A 12,099-nucleotide genomic window follows, 5' to 3' on the forward strand; every position below is an offset into this window, starting at 1 on the left:
AAAAAAGGTGATAAACCTTTTGGCAACTCCCATAGGCACAGATGACTTGCTACTGCTTCTGCCTGGTATCTCCAGCTCTGGGCCTGGCTCCCACTGAAGAGACCTCAATAAAGGTCAAAACTAGTCTGGGTAGATGGCCAATCCCTTTAATGCATAACAGTATACATATCCACATAGGAAATGTGTTTTGCATTATGGGAGATGGGAGATACTGGGTTAGAAGTGCCTGGTAGCTTGCTCCACCTTTGCCACGAGTTGCCTTGGTGTTGCACTACTTACTCATTATGGGAGATGGGAGATACTGGGTTAGAAGTGCCTGGTAGCTTGCTCCACCTTTGCCACGAGTTGCCTTGGTGTTGCACTACTTACTGGATAAGATAGTACAACACTATATTTAGTCCTGAAGATATTTTCAGGCGCAAACTTTGTTTGCTCTCACTGGGATAAAGGATTAAACTAAATCTATTATAGTCTAACCTAGTGATAAACAAATTTTCATCATCATCAAGTTAAACAGAAATGAGCCTTAGGATTCCCAATTTCAGGAAGCCATCTTTCAAACAACACTGTTAATTTTTTTAAATTTATATATATATATATATATATATATATGTAGAAAGTATTTTACCTTGGGTATATTAAATGTTAAAAATACCAAGCAATTTTAAACCTGGTTTTACTCCATTTCCCAAGTAAGCAAACAGACAAACAAGTCAAGTTTGCACCTGCAAGTGATGCAAGTCTAGCTGATCCTACAGGTAGTGCAAGACCAAGGCAACTCGTGGTAAAGGTGGCATAAGCTCCGATCACTAATCTTAATATTTACCCTTAATGCCAAAACACATCTCCAAGAAGGGGATGCATGATGTTTTGTATTAAAGGCAAGAGGCCACTACCCAGACCGGTTTTGACCTTTATTGAGGTCTCATCAGTGGGAGCTAGGCTAGAAATAGAAATACCAAGATTTAGTAATACTAAGGTTAAAACACCTTATGGCAACTTGTTCTGGTAAAATACTTATAAGCTCTGTATTACTAAATCTTGGTATTTCTATTTCTAGCCTAGCTCCCACTGATGAGACCTCAATAAAGGTCAAAACCGGTCTGGGTAGTGGCCTCTTGCCTTTAATACAAAACATCATGCATCCCCTTCTTGGAGATGTGTTTTGGCATTAAGGGTAAATATTAAGATTAGTGATCGGAGCTTATGCCACCTTTACCATGAGTTGCCTTGGTCTTGCACTACCTGTAGGATCAGCTAGACTTGCATCACTTGCAGGCACAAACTTGTCTTGTCTGTTTGCTTACTTGGGAAATGGAGTAAAACCAGGTTTAAAATTGCTTGGTATTTTTAGCATATATATATATATATATATATATATATTTCCATTATCTATTTATAAGCTGATTAACTCATAGCCTTATTAATATGAATCTTCCTTCCCCATAATAGATTATCCTCATCAGAGACCTCTAAGGAATCAAGGAAAGCCACATATCATTCATACTAACTGTCATACTTTCTTTTAAACTTTTTCACACTAGTTGCACTCATAATTGCAACAGTTAAACTGTTCCACTGCATGGAATGAGAAAGAAAAAGCTAGCTCTCACTCCTTGCTTAACCACATACAAATTAAACTTTCACAGATGCTCCTTATCCTCTCCCCACCTTCCATATAATGAAAGGTTCCATCAACCAGTATTCTATAACATCCTTTCAGAAATTTACAGATCTCTATCATATCCTTCTTTCTTTCTCCTGCTTAGCCAGTGTCTGCAGTCCACATACTCTCAAATCTATCCTTATAATCTATATTACACAATCTGGATATCAACTTTGTAACTTGTTACTGCACCCTCCACAGTTTCTTCATTTCCTTGGAATCCAGGATGCCAAATCTACACACAGTAGCCCAGGTGTGGTGGTTAACAATTCCTTATACAGAGACAAAATAATTTCTTTATCCTTACACATCAATGTTTGCTTCAGCACTGCACTTATCCTCTGAGCCGTATTTGTAATTTTTATATGAACTCTGAACTTGGGGATCTTTTAACTCCAAAATCTCTTACTCATTATGTTGATAGGATTATAATTTATTATTGAAGAAACTAATGTCAATGAAAATATTTCACAATGCTAAAGGACAAAGCTACACTTTCTAACATGAATTCATAGCCATTATCATTTATCCACATTTCTAGCCTATTCAAGTAATTCCTTAAGTGCTGCAAATAATTAGCATTCCCTGATCTATTTTTCCATTGTCAGCAAACAACTGAACTCAGGTCCTTCCTAATATCATTAATGCATGGACCCAACAATGTTGAAGGACTGATCCCTGGAATATACCACTGGTCACCATAAATCTGGAATATTTACATCCCCCCATATATCACTTTGATACCTATCAATCAGCCATCTGCTTATGTAAGTCCACAGGATATATTCTTATGCTGTATTCTCCAATTTATACAAAAGCATTTCAGGTGATATCTTATCAAATTCCTTATTAAAGTCTGACAGTATCACAGTGTATCCATTCCTTTTATCCAACTCAATTGTAACATTATAAAATATGAGCAAATTACTGAGACCTTCAGTAAACTCATCCTCTTCCTTGTAAAGTATAAACTGTCTGTCAGCTCGTTTTGGCAGGCAAGGTCGGATTTTATTAATTTATGGTTTATCAGTGCAATTACTGGTACTCCATCAACATATTACAAATGGTGAAATGGTATTGTATTTTTTACACATAGGTGTGTGATCAATGTGAAATATATATATTTATTTATATATTAATATATATCACATAATATAAAAATAAATAAATATAAAGATATAAGATGCAAGAGTTCTCTGAGACATTAAAATTATTTCAAGGGTTCCCCCAGGTAAGAAGTTTGAGAAAGGCTGACATAAACTGACATGTATCAACTTCAAAAATGTACTGAAGCCAGTTTCAAATAAGATATTTTTATCATGTAAAAAAAAAAAAAATTGTTTTACCATAAATGAGAATTAAAAAAAAAAACTATCTTTAGAATAATGTCTCCTGCTTATTTTTCCTTTCAACTTCTTTTTTATATTTATTTTTTATTTTATTACTTTTTTGTGAAGTGGGAAGGAGGAGAATCACATGGCTTTGCAAACTTTCTTTTAAAAAGGTTGTTAGCATGTTGTTACGAGGTTTCTTGGTGAATAGAGATGAGCTTTGGGCTAAACTCCCAAAAAAGCATATTAGTCGTTTTGGTAATGCCTGAGACTAAATAAACAAGCTCACAAGTTAGAAAGCAATTCCGATTAATAATATGATAAAGTTCTTAAATAAAAGCCTATCTGATACCTGCCAATGCACTAATTCAACTAAGTTTGCTGGATAAATAGTTGTTCCCCAGATGGCGAATCATTCATTTCACTCAGATGAGCACAATTGTAATAATATTCTATTCGAATCTTCTATATTTTCAAATTATATAAAAATATGATAAATCACGCAATACTTAAAACTAGCTCACACTTGTAGCTATTAATAAATCATTGTGAAATGAAGATTAAATTCCCTACATTGACCAGCAACGCCACTTTTCTCGACTGTGTCCCTGAATACGTATTGAAAAAATATAACATTAAAAAATAATAATAAAATAAAATAATAGTAAAATGGCCTCGCCTATAGGGAATAGGCGAGGCCATTTTACTCCTATATAACTTTTGGAGACGGATGAGGATTTAAACCACAAGTGTATGTTTACTTTGAAACATACACAATTAAATCGTGGGATTACGGAGAATGTAACAGAGATATAATTCAATTTGCGACTAGTGGACACTTTTCTAAGCCTTTCTTCGACCGGTTCTCGAGTTAAGCGATCTCTGGCACTGGGAAGTGGAAATTTTTATTCGGAAATTCATGAAAATCGACCGTAGAATCCACACTATTTCAGACATTAAAAATATAGCGCCCAGGAATCACGAGATGGTGGCACTTATTAGCCGTATCTTCATTGGATGCCGCTTAAAACTAGTGATAGCTATTTCTGATTGGCAACCAATGGAGATTGAACTGCTCACTCGTAGGTTAGATTAAAACGGCTCTTCCCCCATAAAGGAATAAAAGGCGTTAGCTGTTTTTCTGGGTGTTTGCTTGTTTATAAATGAATTGAATCATAAAGGATACTCTGGAAAATTATCATTATGTAGAAAATTTTAAAATAAGCGTACTTAGTAGGAAGTGAAACTTCTTATTTTTATCAAGGAAGTGAACCTCATATCTTTCTCAAGCTAAAGCAGCAAAACAATGCTTAAATATATATTTTTTAATTTTATATTTTTGCTTAAATAGCATAACAGTCCCTCTTCAACACAGGCTGCTATCATTAATTGAAGATGACAACCAGAGAGAGAGAGAGAGAGAGGTTTGCATATTGCCTTAATGACTCCAAAACAACCACCATCATCAAAAACAACCATTCCAACAGAAAGCTGCCAGACTATATTAAAGTTTTCCATGAAAACTGGTCCAGCTCAAGTTTCATGTTTATTTGGCCTCTGCTCTGTTCTTCTGCATGGAAAAATATGACCACTTTCCAAACAATTCCTGTGGAAGTCTATCTTTGGCACAGGCAAATATGGATTTTTTTACAAATAACTCTGATTTTAACTCTGAAACTCAAGAAAATAGACAATTCAATTGACTATTTAAGACAATATAACAGTGATGGTTCGAATTACTAGGTGGTGATGGAATGGGTTTGCAGTACACCCGCCCTTAATTCTAAAATCAATGATAGCCTTAAATTCAGGTAATATTGATAGATAAGAATGGGGACCAGCAGCCGATTGATTATCCAAAAGTAGGCTAAGACTAAAAGTGGTCTGCTAACTCCATTATGGGAACAAATGCCATTAGAGGACTTATATTCTGTTTTTCTTTCCACACATTTTTGGTGGTCTTCCTTGTAGTGTCTCCCTCCTAGTCTTCATTTCTTGCATTCTTCTTTCTATTCTCTATTAATTGTTTGTTTCTACATGTCCAAGCCATATCGAGCAAGAATTGACAAAATGTTTTTTTAATATTTACCGTATTTTTCTGACCATAAGACGCACCTTTTTACATAGAAAAAGCGACTGAAAATTGGGGTGCGGCTTATGGTCCGAAGATAACATTAAAATACGAATCTTTGCACAGTACCAAAGCTGTTAGCGAAGTTCAATTACTGGTGCAATATGTTAATAAAATTAGTAAGTACACCACTGATGGTAGGTACCTAAATTATCTCGCTGCATGTGGGTGGATCACCGATTTAGAGCGTTAATAGTCATTAGTGTGCAAATATATGTGCTTTTGTATGGTTCATTTGAATTAATTTTTATAAGTCGTTAAAAATTTTATCTTAATATTAGAAAAAATGAGTGTAAAACAAAAAAGACTTTCATAAAACGTGAGTTATAAATTAAATGTGATAAATTATGCAAAACAGTATGGAAACATAGCAGCAGAAACACATTTTGGTCCACCACCAACAGAAGAAATGGGTCGCGAGTGGAGAAAACAAGAGGAACAATTAGAACTGCTATGTAAACAGAAGAAAACATTTCGTTCACACCTATAAAAATGGCCAGAATTAGAAGTACAAATGAAAAATTGGGTAACAAATCATCGAAACATGGGAATACCCGTTTCTACGAAAATGATAATTTTTTAAGCGAAACGATGGGCAACTGCTAATGGAATTTTAGATTTTACCAGATCACCGTCTTGGTGCTTCAGATTTATGAAAAGATACGGGTTATGCATGCGTACAAACACCACTCTAGCCCAAAAAACGCCGACTGACTATGAAGCTAAAATTATAAAATTCTATAGATTTGTCATATCAGCGAGAGGAAATTTAACTTTGAGCTTAATCAAATTGCGAACATGGATGAAGTGCCTCTAACTTTTGATATTCCTTCAAATCTGATAGTAGATTCAAAAGGCACCAAATCAGTAGTGATCAAAACAACAAGTCACGAAACTGACTACACTGTAGTTTTAGGTTGTTGCGCGGACGGAACAAAACTATCCCCGATGTTAATCTTCAAGAGAAAAACGTTACCGAGGGATGAAATTCCTCGTGACATTATTATCCACGTTCAAGATAAAGGCTGGATGGACGAAACAGGAATGAAATTATGAATACAAAAAGATATGGGCAAAACATCCAGGTACGTTGTTTAAAAAGCCGGCGATGTTAGTGTGGGATCAATTCAGAACGCATAAAACAGAATCAACAAAGAAGCTTCTGAAAGAAATGAATACAGAATTAGCTGTCATTCCTGGAGGCCCTTACAAGTCAATTATAAGCCCTGGATGGATCTATTAATAAACCATTCAAAAATTTTATTCGGGAAGAGTGGAACAAATGGACGGCAAAGAAAAATCACGATGTTACAGCAACAGGACGTATGAAACGGCCAACAATTTCAGAAGTATGTACCTGGGTGAAAAATTCATGGGAAGCTGTGAAAGAAGAGACGATTATAATGTCATTTAAGAAATGCGGGATAAGTAATGCGATGGATGGTACCGAAGATGACACAGTTTTTGAAGGGAGTGACAAACAACAATAGTTCAGACGAAAGTAACACGAACAGTGACATTAACGAGACGAGTGTTAGTACCGAGAGTGAAGAAGAACTGAATATTGCTAATACAAATGATTGTAACAATAAATAAAAATTAAGTAAGAATTTGTAAATATCTTCATATAATGAAATATTTTTTTCTAAAAATCGTCTCATAAATTTGGGGTGCGTCTTATCGTCCGAAAAATACGGTAATTAAATCTAGGGATTTCCTGAAACGTTTTCATGTACCTCATAAATAAGTAAAAACAGTAAGCAGAAAACAGCCAAACTTGTTTGCTAATGGACCTTTCCCTATATGTTAACCTAGATAAATTTACTTTTAATCAAAATGAAAATTTTACCAATTATATAAAGGGTATTTACATAATATCTCTTAATGTGCACTTTTAAGAAATTTGGAATGAGAGGATGCTGGTGCCAGACTTGACTGAAGTAAAACATGTTAGGAAGAAAAACTTCAGGAAGATAAATAAATATGTGATGTCGAAAAATCAATATCTCAGCTAGCAACGCGCCTTTTATTATATAGGGAGTAGGCGGAGGCTGTTTTAGCCCTTCCTAACTTTTGGAGACTGAGGGGGAGGACAATTCAATCTCCATCGGGAGCCAGTCAGATATAGCTGGCCTGCGACTGTTACTAAATATACATCGCGTCCAGTGAAAAAAGGTGACTGAGTAGTGCCACCATGGTCCCTAATTCTAACACTATATTTACTGTCTTAAAATAGTGTGAGTTCCACGGTCGATTTTTCTAAGTTTACCAGACGAAAAACCCGAGTTTCGACAAAAAACTCGCTTACCTATGCCAGAGATAGCTGATCAAATATGGCTTAATAAAGGTTTCTCTAGTCGACGAATAGAATAGAACTTACAAAGTTTTTTCTTCAGCACACTCCACTTTCAATGAGTTAGATAGGGGCTCTAAATATGTGATGATTATTCAATAACTGTTAAAAAACCATGAATGGAACTTATAGTGAAGAGGTAATGAATAAATTAGAAATATAATTTCGTAACATTAAGAAGTTTAAAAATTTGGACACTAAAAGTATGAAGAATTAAAAGGAAGAACAATATACATAAAAAATATACAAAGAAGCCTACTGAATGCAGTACGCTGCACGTTTCGTGGCAATCATAATCCGATGTTAAACAAAGAAAAACAATGAGCTTTTCATGTGGATTAGGTTTATATTATACACTGCTTAGAAAGAAGTTAGTTGACATCCCATGAGCAAGGTGATCGTGCCATGTAACGAGTCAGGTGCTTGTAGCCGGTATAAATTGGAGGAATATGACGCTCCCAAGGTAGTGCAACTGTGTCCGAGATAAATGGCTGAGAGAAGGGAACTGATTTCAAACTTCATTGATAGCCAATGAAGTTTGAAAGACACATTGTGAAGGATGCCATGTTGCAGGCCTATCTGTTTGGCAAATTGTTGAAAAATTTGGTTATCACAGGTCAACAATCAGTGATACCATACTGAGATGGAAGTGCAGAGAGTCAAATGTATGTGCAACCGCAGTGGATGATCTACCATACTCACCGAACGTGACTACGTAGGAAAATATGTAAAACCCACAATTCCTCGGCCGACACGTTGAATGTGAATTTCCTAACACTTGCACTAGTTTTTCATACTAAGATACGCTGCTTACATAGAGAAAGTGATCAATGTATGCTGATAATGGATAATATAAAGGATTGTCCACCCAAAAAGTAGAACACGCTGCTTCTTTTTTCTTAATGAGTCGGTTGTTAAAAACTCAACCTTAATATTAACTTAATTTCAAAAATATAAGTCAAAGAAAATGATTGTCATGGTTGGTATCAATGATTTGATAGGCGAGAAGATTCCATAAGGGAGGATATAAAGGAGTTGTTAGAACTGCAAAACTGAAGAGCGAGAAGGTGAAGATTGTAAATCTCCTGACACGCTATGATAGAGGCGAAGAGCGTTGATAGCCAATTAGTCTATACATAGATTGTGCAAAAGGAATAATGTACGAGCTCGTAGCATTTGTGGATCTGTGGTCTCTGCTGATGTTAAGGATTTTTACACACAGATGGAGTGCATCTGAAAGGTTTTGGTGTTATGTCTGCAAAGAGCTTTGCTCACTGACCATGCTGACGTGCAAATTCTGGGAAATTTAAGTAATTAGGATGGAAGGAAGTGAGTTTATGTGAAGGCACCAAGAAGCAAATGAGTGTGAGAATGACCAAGTGAGGATTCCAGTCTTTCATGCAAAAATATTAAATAGGGTTGTCAATTCAAAAAGTAAAGGTGGGTTTGGGATTAAAGAGATGCTTCTACTTCTATATACTAATGCCAGAGTATCAGAAACAAGAGGGAGGAATTTTGTCAATAGTTAGTGCAACCTCACTAAAAGTTATAAGCGAGACTTCACTAACAGCAGATGATGTAGTTACAGGAACTGAATATGAAGGGTTTAGTATTTTCAGGGGAAGATAAAGAACTCAGGATGGGAGAAAGAGTACTGCTAATGATAGCAGATGAATTGCAACCGAAAAGAACAGGAGAAAGGCGGGAGGGTGGTTCTTCGTTTGAAGCAATCTAGTGTGAGATTAAGACCAATAAGGCAAAATATACAGTAGGTTGTTGAAACAAGCTAGGGAGTTCTGCAGATGATCTGGAAGACATGCATCACCAAATTAGCACAATGGGTACAGGGCAAGTGATTATGGGGAACTTCAACTACACAGATATAGACCGAAAGGAAGAAAGATCACATGACAGGAAGGAAATAGAATTTATACACCTGCTGAGAGATAATTACTTAAGGTAGCATGTGATGGAAGGCACTATGGGTGGGAGAGGAGAGTATTGGGCCTGGTCATAGGATCAGAAGAGCTATCCATAACCAAGCTGATAACATTTTCTCCAATTGGTGAAAGTGTCCATGGCGTCTTGACCTGGGAGATTGTAAAACAGCAGGAAGGGGGTATTTGTGGAACTACAAGCAGGTGATTATGACATGCTTAGCAAAAAGATTAAATCTGTACCATGGCATAAAACACTGCAGGGTAAGGATATTAGTAGTGCATGGGATATTAAGGGTCATCTAGAGGAAACAGTATTAAATTGTATACCTAGGGTATGGGAGGTTTAAATGGGTAGATGGGGAATAATATCATTAAACATGAGCTGCAGAAGAAAATGCTGTGGAGGGTATTCGAGATGGTGAATGTTCCGTATGAGGATAGACTGAAGGTGTGTGAATTGTAGAAGTTGGTTGATAGGAGAAAAAGAGGGGATATGATAGAAATATTTAAGTTGCTTAAAGGATTTTATAGGATAGATGCAAGGGAAATGTTTCAGCACATGGCCAGAGGAACCAGAACAAGGGGTCATTCCTGGAAGTTGAATAACGGTGTAGTCAGTAGGGGTGTGAAGACTAGATTTTTTTGCTTGGAGAGTGGTAAATGAGTGGAATCAGTTGCATAGTCAATTGTGAATGCTTTGTCTGTTAATGGGTTCAAGTGGAGGTATGATAGATTGTATCTCCTGCGATGAGTCTTTGGACTCCATGGAGGTATCTGTATAATAATAATAAAAATAGCAATAACAACAACATACTACAGGAAACATTAATCAAAACTTCCCTATATTGAGGGGAACTTCTGAAGATGATGTGCCTCCATATCGCAAGTTGAAGAAGGACATTGCGCCTTTTGATTTGAAAAGACCTAAGTACGTAGCTTATCGTGATGAGAGGAATATTTATATGGAATTTTTTCAATTGAAGGTGAATTAGCAAATCTCGTACGGGGATGGCAGGGTTTTCTCCCCGAATCTGGGTTTTTCATCCTGCATACAGACAAATTGGCCATAAGAACACATGCAATTTACAGAAAAAAAATACTAGTGGTGGTAGTCGGCAGTAGATGGTGTTGTATGTAGATGATGATGGTAGTAGCGTTCTGATGGTAGTTGGCGGATTAAATGGTGAAGATGGAGTGTTGTAGAGTAAAATGGCCACCCTTGATGAGTCCTTGTTGGTATCACATAATAATAATAATATTTTCGAACTTTCAAAAACGGCTTTGCCTACTCCCTATATATAAGAGAATAAAAAGGCGTTAGCTGGTTTTTTTTTCTTAATTGCCATTTAACTTAGTTATGTCTATCCTTTGATTTCTTTTGTTTATGTATAACTTATTTCTTAAATTTAATTTTCATATATAGAAAGCCAGCATAGAGCAAAGAAATACCTGGGTTCAATTCTAGTCGCCTACTAAAGAAACTTTTTTTCTTAGCATTCCTTAACTGGGTTCCCAAGTTACTCAAACTCTGGCAGAGGCAAGCGAAAAGAAAATAGACCGTAGATCCTGTTCTATTTCAGAAGATGAATTTATAGCGTTAGCATTATGGACCATGCAATGGCAGCACTTGTCTGCCACCTTTTCACTGAATAACATTTTTAATAAGTGAACGTCTTGGGCTAGCCATCTCTGATTATCTATTGGTATATATTGAACTGCTCTACTCAGTCACCAAAAGTTAGAATGGGCGAAAACGGACTAGTCTGCTCCCAAAAAGGGCAAATAAAAGGCTTTAGTCGATTACATGTTCATAATTTATCAACACAAATATAAAATATAACTTTAATTTATCGATCATGCAGTATAAATCGATTTGATGTTATTTGTTGACCGTATGTGTCATATGTTCCAGGCATTATTTATACTGTTGAGGGTTTAGGACTAAGAGATAGTGGCACTTGTCTACCTGTTTCTTCCATGAATGCTTTGATTCATTGATAGATTTAGCTCATTATCAGTGATAGCAAAAAAGAGTGGTCAGTTAATACTCCATTTTCAAAAAAAAGTTTGGGCGGTAGATAAAAATTGAAGAAACAAGGGATTTGGAGATAGTAGCATATAAAGAGTTGAAGCTCAGAAGTTACATTGCTAAAGTGGCCAGCATAGCTTAGAGGATTACTTGGTTATTTAAGAACATACTAACAAGGAAGGCAGTTATCATTCCTCTTTATAAATCTTTGATACGATTTATAAACCACATCTGGATTATTGCGCTTAGTTCTGGTCCCCTGGGTTTCTTGGGATGAGGAAGTGATGGAAAGGACCCGGAAGCAAGTTGTCAAGATGATGAGTGGTCCGTGGAGTTCTCCTTATGAGGACACATTGAGGGTTTGTGGATTGCAAAAGTTGGTTGATAGGCACAAAGGGGAGACATGATAGAAACATTTAAGTTACTTCAAGGATTTTATAGGATTGATGCAGGGGAAATGTTTCAGCTCTTGGCTAAAGAAAGCAGAAGAACAGGTCATCCCTGGAAAGTGGGTAAAAGTATGGTTAGGAAAGGTGTGAGGACTATATTTTTCACTTGGAGAGTGGTGAATGAATGGAAGAGAGGTCAGTTGTAAGTGCTTTGTCCATTAATAGTTTCTAAGATAGATATTGTGCTGATAGTTTTTGCC

At 36.2% G+C, this 12,099-nt stretch overlaps 1 protein-coding gene across 2 annotated transcripts in view; it reads right to left on the minus strand.

Moving 5' to 3' along the window:
• LOC150099211 (uncharacterized) overlaps positions 1-12,099 on the minus strand; it is a 57,284-nt gene that overhangs the window by 19,575 nt on the left and 25,610 nt on the right. The window contains exon 1 of one of the 2 annotated variants that reach the window (XM_090403871.1): positions 3,350-3,527. The exons of the other annotated variant lie outside the window; for it this stretch is intronic. The gene's annotated coding sequence lies outside the window, so the exon portion shown is untranslated. Of the gene's footprint in view, positions 1-3,349; positions 3,528-12,099 lie in introns of those variants that run through there. 2 annotated transcript variants of the gene reach the window in all.

Source organism: Typopeltis vanoorti, chromosome 14, assembly GCF_054136105.1.
Source record: "Typopeltis vanoorti isolate ZY-2024b chromosome 14, IOZ_Tvanoo_1.0, whole genome shotgun sequence".
Taxonomy (NCBI): domain Eukaryota; kingdom Metazoa; phylum Arthropoda; class Arachnida; order Uropygi; family Thelyphonidae; genus Typopeltis; species Typopeltis vanoorti.